The following is a 19,324-nucleotide window of genomic DNA, read 5'->3' as shown; positions in this document are numbered from 1 at the left end:
TTGAATGCTTTAAAAACAAAATGTAGCCTTATATTTATAACATACTTGAGAAGTGTAAATATTTCCTGGATATTCATAATATCATTCATAGCGATTCATTCATAATTTGTCGAATATATAATTGTGCAAAAATATATTGTGAAACCATAGACAACAACACATTTCGGAAAATATACATATTCATAATATTTACGTTTGTGATGAAATTCCGTTGCTACAATTATTATTAACAATATCCAGGAGCGTAACATTCACATGCCAAATATTCAGTTTATTTTGATTACTAGCTAATACTTTGAATATTCTATAACTGTTTGATACATGTTCATGTTACTTTATTTGCCATTTTTGTACAAATATTATATATTGTATTATATACGTATATTTTCATGTATTACTATTTGATGAAAATGTCTTTATTTTACACGTGTATGGGGTGGGGGGGGGGCAGCAATGTAATAAAAAAAATCATCTTACTTTGTTCCGTTTGTTTTGATAACAGTGTTTGTAATTAATTTACTTCAGTTTAGTATGAGTTGCAGTTAATTCTTTGACAGACATTTGACATTTTAATGATTTGTAAACAGCAAAACGTCCATGTAAATACGCAAACAACACACACATTATTCAGACAATTTTGCCTTTAATGTCATCGGGCCTACTAAGGCACCAGGATTGATATGACGTAGCAACAAAAGGAGCTCTTCGTCCCGACATGAGTTCTATAGATAAATTGATACACGATTGATTTATATTTATCAAGTTTCCATTTCCAAGACCGAAACTTGTTTATGACCCGAAATGTTTTTTATTAACAAGGTTTGAAAACTCAAAACCCATGTTAACCAAACTAAAAAATAAAACACACTAAAAATGACCTCATGCTATATATTAAGAGTGTTGATACATATAGGATCTTGCATTCGTGGTCGTTTTGTATTGAATTTATTAAACGAGTCATCTAAATGAAGATAAAAACGAGGCTTGCCGAGTTTAATAAATTAAATACAAAACGACCACGAATGCAAGATTCTATTTATAACATGACCATCAAAATGCTTTAAAACACACATGTATTCCCATCCGTGCCATATAGAGGAAAGGTCGATATCTAGAACGAAGGAGCAATGCGGTCATTGTGTGAACCTGAGCATGAGAAGTAGTTCTGGACGAACAATCGTGTTTTTTGTTGTTGTGTTTATAACAAAAAATATAAAGCTCAATATTTCTCGGTGTCAAGTTGTCAATATTAATTGAATTTAATCGGGTGTAGCGTATCAAACAATTTAAACAAAACAAACAAAAAGAACATATGTTTCGACATTCTGACGTCATAGCTACGTATTTTATGTCTTGCGCGCGTGCCTTTTTCGTGTAATTTTATTGAGGTAACAGTACACGGATTCAAAATCATTCACTATCAGTGTTACTTTCGATGCATCTTATGCGTTTTCTTGATGGTTCCGCTTCGTTAGCGTGTTGATGAATATGCGCGTTGAATGTTCCTCCGTGAATTGGCCCACTGAAGATACTCTGAATTCCTCCTGTTACATGGAAATTTGAACGAGATCCATTCGACATGAGGGATGTAGACTGCTGTGTTGTGGGATTTAATGTGTAGTTCATAGAGGTGTTTTCATTTGAATTCGAGTGCAGGATCTGTGAAATATTCCTATGCTGGATCGGATTTATGTGACTGTAATTATTGATGGAGGCAATATTTCTATGACCAGAGATTACCATGATTTAGTTTGGAGGAATGTTATTGTCACTTAGTTTTTGGACGAGGTATTTCCTTGCACTGTGGTTTGACAGTCGTTTGTCTGGATTCATGCCAGCCTGCTTCACCATACGTTTCAACATAGAGGCAAGCTTGTTTACTCCGACTGGATTTCGTTTGAATCATTTTTCCTGGTGTGAAGGTAGGTGAACAGTTGTTGTTGCAATGTAAAAAGGATAAAAGGATGATCAGCATTACAATAACTGTATGGTCTTTTGTCGGCATAAGTCTTGTAAACACTAATAGGGCGTCGATCAGGGTTTTGCGTATTAGCCCACATTTTCGGCTTTACATGTCTCACATCCCAAGGGTTCTCACCAGAACGCGTCTTGGTTTGTCTTTCGGTGACCTGCAAATATTCACGGCCATGTTCGTCAGTGAACAGAAAAATGTCACCCCAACACATATCACGATGTTCTTGACAGCTTCGCAAACCAAAATGTATGGTGTTATACAACCATAAAGTATAAAGAATTGTATCAGGGGTAGATACACCGAGCTGTTTCGAAGCCCATAATTGATTTATATCGTCATCAGACAGTGGATCACTCTTTTTAGGGAGATTGCCTTTACCGCTCCTTTTCAGTTGACGCTGTTTCATGGCTAAAGTTTCAATGACCTTCTTAAATTCAGGACCCTGCGATATTGTCTGGCCATAACCCTTTCTCCGTAACTGGCGATCAAAGCTGGACACCATTCCTCTTATTACAGACGCCTCATAATCGTCGCCATTCTGTTTTTTTACACTGACTAAAAATCGGCAAAGTAATAATGATAATTCTTCTTCGGGGATTTCGTGAATTTCGCGGAATTCATTATTTCGGGTTCCGCAAAAAAGGCTTTCAATATCTTTAGGTCATTTACAGTTTTCGATAAAGTGTTTTTGTTGATCTGTTGATGATTAAAATTCTCAACATCTAAGTCAGAAACGATATTAAATCTGCTGGGCCCTTGTCTCGGCATCCGATCCGTGTCAGCGTTCGTCCCAGCGTTCGGCAAAACGGTCAATCGTTCTCGTTCTAGCTCTACCTCAAAGTCACTGTCAATAATTTTAAACATGTACAGTGTGGCGAATCCGCGGAAAACAAGTTCTGTTACGATTCCATATCCTTGGCAATCAATCTGTACCTTGTCGTTAACAGATATGTCAAATGAGGCCATGTTTGTTTTGATTATTTTGACAGCGCGTATGAATATCTTAAGTGATTCGGCTAATTTGCATAGTTATATAACTAGTGAAATAACACGCGTGTAATAAACAAAATTGAGCATTACGTTATTTCACTCATGGAGCGTAAGTCATGTTATAAACATACTTCTAACATTAAATAACTTTGTATTAACACAAGGCTAGTAAGACCCTTACCTGTGTTACTCCTGTTAATAAAATCTTAAGAGTGTACATTTTATTTCTATAAAGTTTGCTACCAAGGTAAGAAAAGGGAAGGTTAAAGTAAAAAGTCCATGCGCTCTTATACTTCTGCTAAATAGATGCATGATGCATCTAATTCATATGTCCGGGATCATTCTACCCTGTGGTTGGTTCCTTTAGACCAACTCACTTGAATATGCAATACCGTATTGTATTGCATATGCCGCATTTAAAAACAATGTTACTAAGACAAATGACTGGATCAGAACCTGAATACACTAGGTTAATGGATTTTACTAGACATATTCCTGATATTGAATGCTCTAAAATGCTTAATAAATCATTTTTAACACAAACAATAAATACTGTGTCATTTAATTAACAGATCAATATTGTTTGCTTTGAAAATGTTAAACTAAGGAAGGTAAATATATTTTGACTGTGAAGAAACATGAATCGTCTAATTCGAACCCGAAACCTTCTCGTCGCCGTATAATGATACGTCTGTGATGATGGTTGTTTAAAGGCCAAACACATACATATTTGACCAAAAAAAACAAAAAAAAACATTTCGTTCATACTGCTTAATTCTCATTTGAATTGAAATATGTATTTGTTTTATAGCACACGTGACGGTCAGGTATTGAAATATTCGTATGTACATAGCTCATTACTGGGGACAAACATTTTGATACTGTATATAAATACATTCACATACACAACCCTTTACGTTTATAAAGTTGAGGCGTATGAAAATAAACCACACACCCCATTTTTCCGGTTTTTGCATTTAAGTCAGAATAAATCATTTATCTATTCATATATTATTGAAAATACATTCGTTACAAAAGTTGAGCTACACAAATGGTTTAAAAAATTATAGCCATAATTGTATTAGAGTGTGTTTGTGCCTAGATAAGTGGACAATTATACAATTATCCCATAGCCAAGCTTCAATCTCTGTTTCAACTGTAGTTTCTTCACAAACAATTCCTCTGGGGCATGCTTACGTGCACTGCAACAGAGCGGTGGCGATAATCCAGTTACGTTGTAGCGAAATTATCACAATATAAAGAAGTGAAACTCCAGCTGCTGGAGCAGTATTGAATTCTTATTATAAACAATTAGTTGGTCCTTTATTTAAGGCAAGTGACCGATTGCCCAAACAGTACAAAACAGCACAAAACAGCACAATATAAAACAACATAAACACATATAAGATTAAAGCTGGGGTCACCGCCTTGGAACGGAAAATGCAAAGAATTGGGGGTTTAAACCGGTTATAGAGCGCTCAACCTCACACTTGGCCCAGCAATATTCATGATACATTTACGTGTAAATAAAATTTAACCTCATAGCATTGTAACTCATATTAAACAATAATAAAGGGGAATTTAAACGCATTCAATTTAATTACCATTTAATTACTCAATAGTAGGGAAGATGCCAGAGCAACAGGGTTACAACTTTTTGAGGAAGGATGAAATAAAACTGCAAACAAGTATCAAATACATTCCCTCTTTATAGAAAAAGATTTTATAATATAGCGTCATGAAGTTAATATTTCAGATCATCATCGCGAACATACAGGAAAAGGCAGCAATAATGGGTGTAAAAGATCCATATTACATAGCTTGGTTGTTTATGTGACTGCAAAAAATAAATCAAACAAGAAACGCCTGTTAGAGAGCAAATATAATTAAAATTGAACGTTTTAAACTCAATGGCCTATGCATGTAGATTACAAAAGTTAAAGTATGTGGTATGAAGCATTATAAAAGCGATGACGTCACAAAAATCAATGTAGCCAGGAACAGAGAGAGAGTATCATATGACGTCAATTAAAACCACAAGTTCCGGTTCCTGTCTTGTGAACTTGACGCTCAAGTCTGTAAAAAGGGTAGGCCGTAAAAAGTGCAAGTCTTTATTGCATGTATTATAATATTGATGTCGGTAATATATTTGGAAACAATATCTTAATTACGATTTAGAATGAGGCTGATATTCAGGTTCGGACAAATCGATTAACATATTGAATTCAGAAATTTCAGTCAAGGGCGAGTTCACGCATGACATTAAAATGTATGCGTAAAATACATTTTGTATATAAAAAAAATAATCGAAGATTTATTCTTAAGCTCATCGGTTTATAAGAGTTTACCCAGGTAATATTAAACGGATTTGCAGGGACACCGTTGTCAAAAAGCTGCCTGTGGCCAAGTAGTACATCCTTATGTAAAGATCACCAACGTGGAAATCCCCGTCAACGTTGGATAATTATCATTGATATCATAAAGCGCACTTTTTTAAAAATTACTACATGCGCTTCAGAGACGAATTACCTTAAATGAATTTCGACAGGGTAGGGAAACAAACAATGGTGTTTTTTTGTTATTTGTTATTATATAGGGAAACGTTTGACGCCATTTTATTTAACAAAAATGGGGACCATTCGGACAGTTTAATTAGGCCGCTCCCAAGATAAACTATTAACAAACAGTTATCTATAAAGTGACATGGTTATATATAGACATTCATTTCAAATAAAGAATGCCCTTTAAACATAAGGTATACTAATTTAATTTATCACGAGCACATGTCAATAAGCTGATCTGCAAACAAAATTTTAAAATGTTACCTAGGCCGACGATATGAAATTATTCAGAATGACTCTACCATCTTCCTTAACTCATAGAATCATATATGAGGTCGCTATTCACCAACTTAACATTTGAACATGTTATTTTCCCCATTTCAATATTTAATATGTCGGTAGATTTCCTTGCAAATTCATTTTTCCCATTTCATAGTATGCTTTCAAACTTTCATTCAATATTTCTAATAATAACATGCATGTTCGAGTTTTTCCATCGGTCGTTGAAATTAAAGACAGGTATGCCCGTTTTTCTCACGTTACGTTACATTATGTTATTTAAAACTTTCATATCAATCTACTGTCACATTTGCAGCCATTATGTCCGATAATGTTATATTTGACATGAAATTTCGTATTTTGGCTCTCGACTCTTCTTTCATTCATTTCTCTACTGTCATAATTGGCCACATCCCGGAAGTCAAATAGTTACAATATACATGTATATTTGCCCTCCTGATATTCGACCCTCCCGACATCTTCATATTATATTAACAATTCATTAATAACAATTATTTAGTCCGTCGCTAGCCCACAAAGTGTCTTAGGCCAAAAAAAATAATATTGGTTCAGGGAACTCGACCGACCCTATTTTTTGCCCCCGACCCTAACGATTTTTTTGGTCCATGGAAAAAAATCTGATGGCGAAAATGCTAAAATCTCGTAAAATTTAATTGAAAACAGCCACCATTTAAACCTGGATTGGGTTTCTATATTTTTCTCTTTGTTTCAATGAAAGTGTTCGCAATTTGAACAGTGAACAAAAACTGGTCTGCACCTGTATACAAGACATCGCTTGACCTTATTGTTTTTGAAGTGCGCATGCTAGCTGGCCAATCAACATTGAGCTCGCTTACACATGAAATGACGTTGTTGAATGAAATGTAAAAATGGGTGGAGCTATGGAGTAATATTCGGTCATTCATGCGCAGACACTGTGCACTTTGAATACACAGTTAATATTGTCGTCTGCAAACAAAATAGCGGCCGGTCGCAAATGTCGTATTATTAAAGATTAAAAATGAAAAGAAGCGTGACAATAATTAAATTATTTCCAAGCTGTCTATTGATCTGAATTTAAAAGTGATAATTAAATAATTAGTTCTATGTCGATGATGTTACAACTTTCTGCCAATTTCCGATCGAAATGAAAAGATGATAATTAATTAATTTGTTTGTTTTACTCGCACACTATGCTAACTGACAGCAGCGTATTTTAATCAAATGAAAATGTGAAAAACACGCGCGGTTTAATTGTAATTAAAGTTTTGAATTTTTAACACATAGGAAGAGTCATTCATCTAGTCTACTATAAACATGGAAGTAACCACTTTGTCTCTACAGTCGCTAACATGGCGTCTTTAACCTTAAAGCGTCGTTGGACGAAAAAGAGTTATAAAAAAAATTAAAACACAAAACGCTAGAGCATTCCAAGAGTCATGGAAACTTGACAACAATTGGCTTCGCTTTGATAATGAATCAAAATCAATGTACTGTGACGCCCTTAGCCTGTACAAACCAATAGCAACATTCAAATGTATGTACACTGTTCACTTCCTGTGCGATGCGCTCAAACCCATTGCCATTTTATCAAAAAATGTACCAGAAGGAAGACTTGTGCTATTCTGAGGTTACCCTCCTTTTGACAGCCACTATTCAGACTCTTGAGCACCTGTCGGAGACTAGGTCAGGTCTCATGATGAAAAAAATTCTGAAGGTCACACCCCAAACACCAGAGACTGATAAAGATGGCGTGTTCACTTTTGAATATGAAGGCCACACTATCACAGACAGACAAACAAAAAATGTTTGGCTCAAAGAAATTTTGGGCCAGCGCTAGCCCTGAAGAAGTGCATAAAGAGCTAGGAATATTGAATAATATACAACGACTAAATACCACATGTGCAATGTTAATCATTTGGTCAGTGTTTAAACAATCATGGGTGCATTAACTGACCCTTTTTCACCCTGAAATCAGTCGACTGGTAAAAAAAAAAAAGAAAAGAAAAAACCTACCTACCCTCCTACATTTTTCTGGCCATGTTCCCTGAACCAAGACTATTTTTTTTGGCCTTATCATCCAAATTTAAAGGCGATATGCCCGTGGTTGCAAAAAGAAGGGAGCGCGCATTTCCAAGGAGGATTAGGGAGTGGATACATTATACATTCGAAATGATTGGCAACTTCAATTTGCACAAGTTAAGATGATTCACGAGGTAGTTACTGCAATTAAGTGGTTTGAAGGTTTGTGGGAATGGTTGAGCTTGACACATCAGCTTTATTACACAAGAACGTCTTGCTATCAACATACTGAAATATATTGGTGCAGCTTTCACCGCAACATGCTCTGATAGTGCACATGTATATTGTGTATTACGACTTGTATTTTCTACATTGTCAGATGAAAATTTGATTAGACAACATCAATTTTACAAGATTGTTTTAATAAATAAGACTAAAAACTACATTACATTTCCAATTCCTAGTATTGGCAGTGCCAAGGTCAGTAACGTAAAAGTTATTCAGAGATACATTACATAGATTGCCATAATAACTTGTACCAATATATATGACTGTATGAATGAAATTGTGTCTTCATCACAGTCATTCTCAAGATTGTCCAAAGTATCAGAGTCATATCACGTTGAAGTTTTACATTCGTACGTGTTTCGTGGTCAACCTTTGCACATCTAAGTTATTTTCCAGAATTAGAGCAATGCCTTATGCCAGGTATCAATGACAATGACCTTTCCTGAATGGGCTTGTATTTTAGCATGCAGCACGGAATCCTAACAGCTTCCCTTGTGCGATAGTTTCTCGTATACGATAAAATGAACAACTGCGCATACTCAAACAAATAGTCTCTATTTAAGTTTCTAATATCGCGTATAAGTTAAAATGCACTGACATATTATGATCAATTTAACCCGTTTCGAACATCAAAGTCATACTATGAATTTTATAAATGAAATAAGATATATAATGATAATACAAAATATGAGAATAAAATATCATGGATATCACAAACACGTACACTTTAGAGCGCCTTTAAATTAGACCCAACTTATTTATGCAATGCAACTTAACATAAGTTTGTTGTTTTAAACACAACTTTCATTCCCCAACCATTTGTAATAGTGTGGTCTATTTCATTGAACTGTTTTCGATACTATATACTATATAGTATCGAAAACAGTATAAAGCTATGTATTTTAAATTGTAACAAATAATCTTTAACGTAACATTATAAATGGTACAACTTCTTCTGAACTGTTATTCTAGTTTTTTATCTGTAACACAAAATATTAGATCGCAGATCCTCACTGTAGACACTCTACATCATATTAATATATTAAAAGAACAATCTTCAATTCTATAATACAATATCAAACAATTTAAGCGCATCGCGTTTAACTGAATTAAAAAAGGTCCATACGCTCATTAAAAAAGAACATACTCTGTAGAATAATAGCTACAAAATTGTTAATATTATTTTTAGAGCTAAAACATAGACAGGCGTAGATAATAAAAAGAACTTTGCAAAGACAGAGTGATGACATTGAACTAAGGACCAGAGTATTTGAGCAAAAATATAGTAGGGCAATAGTCTTTAAATATAAATAATTCTGGCTCAATTCTCGCATTGCTAATTTTGATAGGATTTTTACGTTTTACGAAGTCGTTAAACACATTGGAAGTGTTTTGAAAAAAGCATGGGGAGATACAAGTATATATGGACCATTCCTTGGCCAATAATCAATCTTAACTAAATAGCATACACAAATAACGCATTCGTTTGTTTAAATACGAAATAATTGTTCATTTTATCAAAGGTGTTATAATTTGATTTTTAACGATATTATGTATACCTCTGTCTGCATATGCTTCTCAGGATATTCTCAATCTTATTAGTTACAAACATCGTCAGGTGTTAACTTCAGCTCATCGTTAAAACGTGCATTTGCTGTAAAATCCTTTTGTCATTTACAGAATTAACAAAATTAGTTATGTCACTGACATTCTATCGGGAACAGAACGTTCAGTATTATCACTTTGCGTACGTTTATTGGTATAATTGAATAGGCGATCTGCACTTATTACACAATGGTGTGATCATATTGTGTATTTTCCTTGCACATTTGTATGCTACACCGTCTTCTATGAGATTTATTATAATACACTTACTATCAATAATCGATATTTTCATCGATTTATTGCTATTGTATCATCTTAGTTTTAATAAGTCGACTTATTGTTACACCTATGATGGAAACGATTCAACTCACAGAGTGCAATTAAGCTCTTTAGCGTCATTGAGAATATTTAATCGCTGATATGACTAGTTCATGTATATGTTCACTGGTTCTAAATGATTTTAAAAATGCATATTCGATAAAAGTCTGTGTTATATTATTTAGTTTGTAAATACAAAAGCATTAATTAATGTGTACATGCCAAACTTAAATGCACCAAATGTTTACATCAAATAGTGTTTGAATGAATTATTAATCGTTATGTGAAACACTTTTGTCACACAAAAGTTTTTATTATGATATTATAAAGTATACATGTAAATAATAATTTTCCATGCCGTTGAAGTAACGTGTTTAAATCATCTAGCCTCCACCAATAAACATAATATTTTTTTGTGAAATCCGTTATGCGATACTTTTATTAGCCACTGGAAGGATTGTCCATTGCACCAGAAGCGATATAGAGATATGATGGTACACTGAGTGTGTTGATGTTGGTTATTCATATACAATAGTATGTACTTGATGTATGTCACGAAATTAGAAAGTAATTTTGTAATGCCTTTGCAAGAGAAGTTGCTCATGAACGCTCGGATATTTGTTTAATCACCACCTGCTCTGCATACTTCTAACGGTACTGTATCATTACAAGAATGAAATTTTAGATAATTGGCATAGGGGAGGGTACCGATGAAATGAAAGTGCATGTTATTAAAACTTTGAAAGGAAGTTAATGTGACAACACAATAATCACATAACTGGAAGTGTCCCTCAATTGATTCTAATGACATAATCAACAAATCGTTTATCTGTAGTCGTTTAATGATTTCTTAGCATCAACAACATCATGCTTCCAATCCAAGATAACCACCTGATAGAAAGCTTTCATAAAATAGGAAATACTCAAAATTGTTTGTATGAAGCAATTATTATGGCCACGCTTTACATTTTTTACGCGCAGATGGTGAACCGCTGTACATGTTTAAATATATTTGCTCGCTGTTTTCTTAACGAACAATTTAAAGAAGTACAGACACAGTTCATTTTAAAATCAGGACTTGATTGGTTAATCTATACATGAATGTGAATAATACAAACACAAAGTGTCCTTCTCTTATGTCCATGATATGTACTACTTATAAACTATAATTACCAGAAAGAAAGACGAATATACAATTTACCCATTAATAAAAATGCATAGTTTTGAAATTACCCACTGGTAGAAGCTATTTGATCTATGTTCTAAATAAGATGCACTTGATTTTGAAGGACCACACTCCTGTAACATTGTGTAGTGAAGATAAACAGAAGGACGATTACTTAAATGTGTCGGGAGTTATCGTTTTGTCATTGAATAAAATGTTTTCTTATATGTTTAGGGGAATGAATTAAACATGGTTATAAATCTAATATTTCATGTTTTGATATTAAGAAAATATAAAAGAGTTTTTGCTCATATAAGTTAGTCTTTATAATAAATAGTAATGCGAAATTATTAAGAAAATTGATACCAATACAATAATTCGTTTCACACATTTATTCTGTTTCAATCATTTATAGGAATGCTCCACATATCTAACACTATTTCATACTGTCTTACTGTAGTTTATAATAAACCTTGATGTACAGAAAAAGGTCTATATATGCATTGTGCACAAACTATATTGTATAACCATTACATTTGTATGGGACTCAAGTATTACAATGCATTAAATTTTTTTTCTTTTTTATATGTATTTGATTTCAGTGTTTGACCATTTTAGTGTTATACAAATGTGAAATGCGAAAGTGATGTGGACTTCCTTTATTCTTAAGATAAGACTGTTCATGTTTGTCATATGGATCCGATTAAAGGCCGTATTTGTCAAAAGTGTTGAATTCCAGAAAAAAAAATTGTTAAAAGTGCGTTGCTAGATCGCTTTTGCGTAAATCTTTCCCACTGACACATTTAAACGTTCATTTTTGTTAAATCTTTTTTGATATACACATGATCATACCTTCCCAACGATCGCAATATAAAGAAACAAATACATGTATAACTACTATGTAAAGTCTACTGCGTAAATCTTTCCCAATGACACATTTAAACATTCCTTTTTGATAAATCATTATTGATGTACACATTATCAAACCTTCCATAAAGATGTTAATATAAAGAAACAAATATATCTACTTTGAAAATAGGTTGACCTTGCTTTACGTTTTGAAGTAGCACATTTCATGAACAAATGTGTAAGGTGCAAATCAATGTGGAACTCAATATGTTGTCATTGTCATTATCAGATTTTAAGAAAAGAAAAAGCAAGACTGGTAAGCTTGATTTAGCCAAGGGTTCAACATTAGACTTTCGTGATCGAAAAAGGCGAATTAAGTTTTAGAAATGTGATTTTTGTAAAGCTCGCACAATTTTGCGAATGGATATCTTCAAATAATCTCTTATAAATGCAGATCCGCTATATTATGATATTTTATTTTATCATTTTGAACATATCGCAAATAATTATTGGATTCCATGTTTGCCGTAAATATAATATCTTACCATACTTTCGTTACAAAATCCAGTGTCTTATAGACAATTTATTGCATCATTTCACCGTTTTGCGGAGCGTAATTGTTTAGCTCACCTGAGCAAATAGTTGTCATGGAGAGATTCCTGGATACCATGAACTCAGTCGTCCAATTGTGCGCGAGGTACATGCTTTAACATGCTTTAACATGCTTTAACGTCTCCTTCTTACGACTTCTCCTCTTCTAACCTGTTACTGATTTTAAATGATTCCTGACTGACCCCTTCGAAAAGTGTGTAGATCGTACCGGTTACATAAGTAGTTCGCCGGTGCTATTCGCCGGAGATTAAACAAACTCCAAAATATTCATATATAAAGCCTCAAGTGTCGGATCTTCAATATAAGGGTGCGTGAAATAGTCTTGTGGTCTTGTTTAAATCATGTCAATGGGATCAAAAGTGGTCATATACTGAAGGTCGCTTTATTTATATTGTCTTAAATTTTAAAATGACTTTAAAATGTTCTTCGCTAAAGCAACAAGAGCAAGAGGTGTACCATTTGTTATATAACATATGGCATTCTGCTATATTTGCTCAAATCATGAACTATGGTTTAAACTGGTTTGCCCAGAGCTATCTTGTTTCCTTAAAATAAATGATATGGACACAGTTTAGGAGTGTAAATAATATATCATTGTCACCATGAAAAGCGCACACTGCATTCAGATTATTGAAATGTAACATTATAATTGTTAATTTTATATTGTATTAATATTAGCACATGTATATCAACACATTTATATAATGCTGTCATCTTTGATGACATTTTTGAAGGGTTGCAAAAATATATTACAATATAAAATATCACTTTACTGGCAGATTGTTGAATCATCCCTCCAAGCAGGATCTGTTTTTGTTGAAATGCGTACCTTGTGTCCCTAATTCATGTTTAAATTCTTCATCCTCGAGAACAGACATTGTGTTATAGTTTTAAAATCAAATCCGAACACCGATACTTCGTTATGTCATTTTGTAGTTCAGCCGCGGTTTAGTATAAATGAAACGATGTTTCTGCATCAAAATAGGATATTCATTTTTGTGGCATAATGAAATAAAACTGACTTTAATGACAATCACAATCTTACCAAATTTTAGTAAGTTGTTGGTGGTGAAATACCCTATCGTCTGTTGCGTAATCTGTTTATTAGTGTTTGACTGATCTCTGGTGTGAAATATAATATCTCTTGAAAATCTACCAGGAACAAATCCATTAATCTTTATCCTGTGAAGTGGTTTTGGGTTTTTGTCGTTTTTGCGCTTTTTTAATCGTTCAATATTTAAATAGCCAACCTAACAGCATTAAGGTTAACAGTTTTTCGAAGAATCTGTGGTAAAAGTGTTGGCAGCATTTACCTAATTCTTATAATCAGCTGCAATTTATGCGGGTTATAAAAATAATTGTGTATAGTACACTAAAGTTTTTTTCTTCTTTTTAATTTTTAATTTATATAACATTGAACGTTAATCCAACAATAACTATACTAAATATAAACAACGACCAGATAATATGAGGTTGGTCAAATGTTTTATCACAGTCTGGTCAAAACCTAAATGCGCTCCTATGATAACACCGCATTGAAATCAAAGTGTTAAAAGCGGTGTCTGTATAGTGAGTTGATTTGTTCTCGTGGGCTTATTTTTCAAATGTGTTCATATGTGTTCATTAATGATTGCACAATGATATCATATATAGTATGTTAAGATGATATTGCCTCACCAATTTTTTGTAAAGGGACTTTATATAATGAAATTACATTCACAGTTAAAAATATCCGACATTTCGACGAAATATGCATTTATTCGGTGACTAGTTCTAATAATACAAGTGTCGTCATGTTTTCCATACTTTCAAGAAGTCTAAGAAGGGCCTGTTAATAAGTTAAATTTTACTTTGTTTTCTCTGTGACATCCATGCGATTCTAAGCAGGGAACAAGGAAGATTCCTTTAATTTTTTAGTGACATAACTAAGAAGTTAAGTATCTTGATTGTATTGAAGGAAGCTCTCGAAAGTGCTTGAACCGAACAGGACGCGCTTGTATTGTGCTTATCAAAAATTGTTCTCGCAATCGCATACACTGAATTGGAAGCGCCTGTTTTACACTTATTATTAACGGTTTGATTCGGGGTTGCAAGCAGACATTAATTTCATCATGTCTTCAATCATGTAGTTGCAGATTTCTACTACTACTACTACTACTACTACACCTACTACTACACCTACTACTACTACTACTACTACTACTACTACTACTACTACTACTACTACTACTACTACAACTACTACTACTACTACTACTACTACTACTACTACTACTACTACTACTACTCCTGCTGCTACTACTACTACTACTGCTGCTTCTACTACTACTACTACTACCACTACTACTACTACTACTACTACTACTACTACTACTACTACTACTACTACTACTAGAACTACTACTGCCACTACTACTACTACTACTACTACCATTACTACTTCTACTACTACTACTACTACTACTACCATTACTACTTCTACTACTACTACTACTACTACTACTACTGCTACTACTACTACTACTACTTCTTTTACTTCTACTACTACTACTACTACTACTACTACTACTACTACTACTACTACTACTACTACTACTACTACTACTACTACTACTACTACTACTTAAATTATATTTTCCTCTGTAACCATAATCATCAGATTTTGAAGATACGGCGAGGAACATCTTATCGAAGTTTTCTACAAAGTTCGTTGAAATTATGCACATGGGATCAAACCTATTCATCTGTTGTCTCATGTTTTAAACCGACTTATCATAAACGTTTTACTCAGACGTACGTAGAAGTTTAAAACATTATGCATGAATCCGTATGCGATTTGTTTCATAATTCAAAGGTAAAATTGAGCATTTTTTCTACTGGTCGCGATCCATAGTCGCATAATTAATATTACCTTATAAAATGAAGTAACTGTAATATTTAACTCGTTCAAAACAACACGCCAAGAGGTTTAATATGGTTTTGTAATATCATACAGTGGTCGTGTTATGTGTTTTATCAGAGCATGCACCTGGGTTATAAGTGTTTTAGCCCTTTGTGCGGGTGCGAAATGTTTTAATTATCCCGTCCGTCAGTTCGGCCACTATCTCCTCCTACACTAATAGCACCAGAACCTTGAAACTTACACACATGGTAGCTATGAGCATATGTTCAACGGTGGCGTCGACGGAATTTTGATCTGACCCCTGGGTCAAAAGTTATGTGTAAATAAATGGGTAAAATGGGTAAAAAACAGCCTCATTTTACTAACAACATGCGACGCACATGATAATAACTTTTGACCTAAGGGTCAGATCAAAATTCCAAATAGTGCACCGTCGCAAATATCTCATAGCTACCTTGTGCGTACGTTTCAAGGTTCTAGTGCTAAAAGAGTAGGAGGATAAAGTGGCCGACAATTTAAAACGATGCAGATGACGGATATAGTAACTAAAATATGTTTGAAATAACTACCGTAACAAACATGATCCTACAAGTAAAACACGGAAGCACTCAACGGGGATTTTAAGTGTGCGAAGTACCAACATCTTGATGCCCGTACAGTAAAAGTAGTTAATATCTGGTCCCTATCATTTTTCCTAGGATACAACTAATTATATACTCCTTTGTTACGCTCTCTGTTAACTTAAATAACAATTCAAATTTCTAGTCGGATGTTTTAAAGCCGGATGCATTTGGGTGCATTTAATTTTAATTCACAAGTCTTACAACAATGTGGTTTGTTTATAAGAGACATTAAATATTGATAAAGGCTAATAAAGATGTACACACAAGAACGAATAGATGTGTTGTGATTTGGATTTTTACTACATTTTTACATAGGAGCAGGTAATATTCCAACATGTATGATAAATATTCGTATACGTATCATGATGATTGAAAATAATTGTTGATGTTTTAGTGATTTGCGACGTGTAAGTCAAAGATTAATGTGTGCTACCATAAAAGTCATTTTCTTCCAGACAGTTTATGTTAACAAAAAATACATTACATTTTAAAGGTATAATTGCCTTATTATATACCATTGTTGAAATACTACGTAAGGAAATATACAAATCAACGGTACCAAAACTTGTTTTGAGATGCACCTTGGCCAACTTCAGACCATCATGATTATTCTCCGTTTACGATTCCTAATACAGTCGTTGTAAAGTGCACCTTGTTTATAGCTGGTTAATTCGCAATAAGACCTCTTGTCTGAGACTGTATTTAATATTATAATATGGACTATAAAGTTGTGTGATGGCAAGGGAACGTCAACCTGACCTTTTTAATGACAATGTGGTACCATGTTAAAATAAATAATATTTTTACCGTGACACCGTTGCGAAAAGCAGATTAACAATCTCAAATTTCAACTTATGTGGTTAATACTGGTGAGTTATATTGATGGTAAAGAAAACAAACATCAAACGTGGGAATTTCATGGTTTGTAGTGTGTAGATGGGCGTTACGTTTGCCATAATTAATTGGCCCAATATTATGCATAGTATAACCCGGTTGATTTACTGTAATTTTTTTTGTGTTGAGTCTTCATGGGCTAATTATGCCGGGGACAACTATTTCCGCATAGGGTAGGTACATGTTAAGAAGCGACATCCTTGAATTTGAAACTTAACGCGGAGATTGTCCACTATATTATTACGCCTTCCGGACTAAATTAGTGACTGGTCATTGATATTTGGAGAAAGAAGATCAAACTTAATGCATGGTACGTTTTGTTGAAGTTAACTATTCCGATATTAGTATTTTTTTTACTGAAATAAATTAGTTTGTTTGTTAGTGTTATTCTTGTGTGTAGAAACTACGTAACCACATATACTATTGATCGAATGCTAAGACAGTTGCTCAACATCTAAAAAAAAGATGATGGAGAGTAAGTTAGTTCCTTTTCCCTAGTTCCTTATTCCGTATTCAAATCAAATACGGAACTGGCATGTTCTTGCTATAAACCAACGAGACGAATAAATCAACGAAAATTATTGTAAATGAAGGACGGGTATAAAAATATTGATTGCAGCACATTTCTACTTTGTTGTATTTAATTATAACATAGTTCCTTATTCGGTTTAGATAAGGAATAGGGAACTGGCTCCTTAATTCTTACTCAAATCGAATAAGGAACTGGCATTTTTTTACTTCACAAATAAATTAATATGAATAAAGAGACGCATACATCAAGGAAAATCACTGTAGATGTAGGTTTGCAATACAACAAAATATATTTATAACAGTACATTTCTTCGTACTTCTCTTTTGTTATGATAACCCAGAGCCTTTTTGAAGAAGAAAAACGTAACCAGTTGCACTATCTAAAAATATCACTTATAACCACCGAGAACAGTGCCATTTTGTCTGTTCCCACGACTTTTAATCGTCCGCTAATGTTGAAGGTCGCTCGAAGTAACGTATGCATCCTGGAGCGAGAAAACGCGCTTTTGGAGATAGAAAATCTATTGAAATAAAACCATCCAATTACATCTTTGTACGTTTTCTTTTTAATTGAACAAAAACAACAACAAAACAACAACAACAACGAAATAAGGAGACATTTAGATGAAACTTTCCAGTCTAATAGAGGCACCTTGGCCGCTGTTTCCGGTTCAGTCTCGCTTTATTTTGACATCAGTGCCGTGGCACTGATAACAACGCTGTTCGACACATTGGCATTCGTCGTGTGCCGAGGTTGAAAGTCGCCGAATATACTGTCCTTATTCCTTATTCAAATCGAATAAGGAACTGGCATTTTCATACTAAACAAACTATTAAAATGAGCCAAAGTCACCAATAAATCAATGAATATCATTGTAAATGTAGATTGGGTATCAAAAACATTAATTGCAGTACATCTCTACTACGTTTTATTTAATGATAACCCAGTTTCTTATTCGGATTGAAAATGGAATAAGGAACTTATTCCTTATTGTACGGAATAAGGAACTTGTTCTTTATTCCTTATTGAAATCGAATAAGGAACTGCAATTTTCTTACACAAAAAATACAATAAAATGAACCAAAGAGACCAATACGTCAATGAAAATCATTTTAAATGTCGGTTGGGTATCACATACTTACATATTTTTGATACCCGACCTAAATTTAAAATGTTGTTTCACGGCCTCTTCTCAATCATAGCAACAATAACGGATATAACATCCGACAGTTTTATAGCAAGCAGTCTGTCACTAGTAGGTATGTATTGATCCCAATGGCTCATAATTACAATCAGTATTTTATTTATATTTCGGAAACAAACAATCTGTTTACTAATCATTTGATTAAACAAAAAAATATCACATCTTGAGTATAGATATATATTTTATTTCAGACATGTTCTGATTTCCCTCCATAATGAACGTATACAAATAAACGAAAACACCTCATCTCGCAAATAAGGCTTAGGAAAGGTAAAGTTACCGACTATACTTAAAAGGATAGTAAATCGATCTTAAGGTAAACCTTAGTATGAAAGGGTTGATTCAGTAGACCCTGTTTTGCAAGTATGGCGACAAGTAAAGCGAGACAACCGAAATACTCAGTAATTGTCAAGAACGCGTTGTGATTGATATCATTTAATGGGGACCAATCGGCTGAAGCTTCTGCTTGCTTTAAAAGTTGACGTCATTTTGACATTTTTTTCAT

The sequence above is a fragment of the Dreissena polymorpha genome, chromosome 4, assembly GCF_020536995.1.
Source record: "Dreissena polymorpha isolate Duluth1 chromosome 4, UMN_Dpol_1.0, whole genome shotgun sequence".
Classification (NCBI taxonomy): Eukaryota; Metazoa; Mollusca; class Bivalvia; order Myida; family Dreissenidae; genus Dreissena; species Dreissena polymorpha.
Note: the sequence above shows the minus strand (reverse complement) of the source record.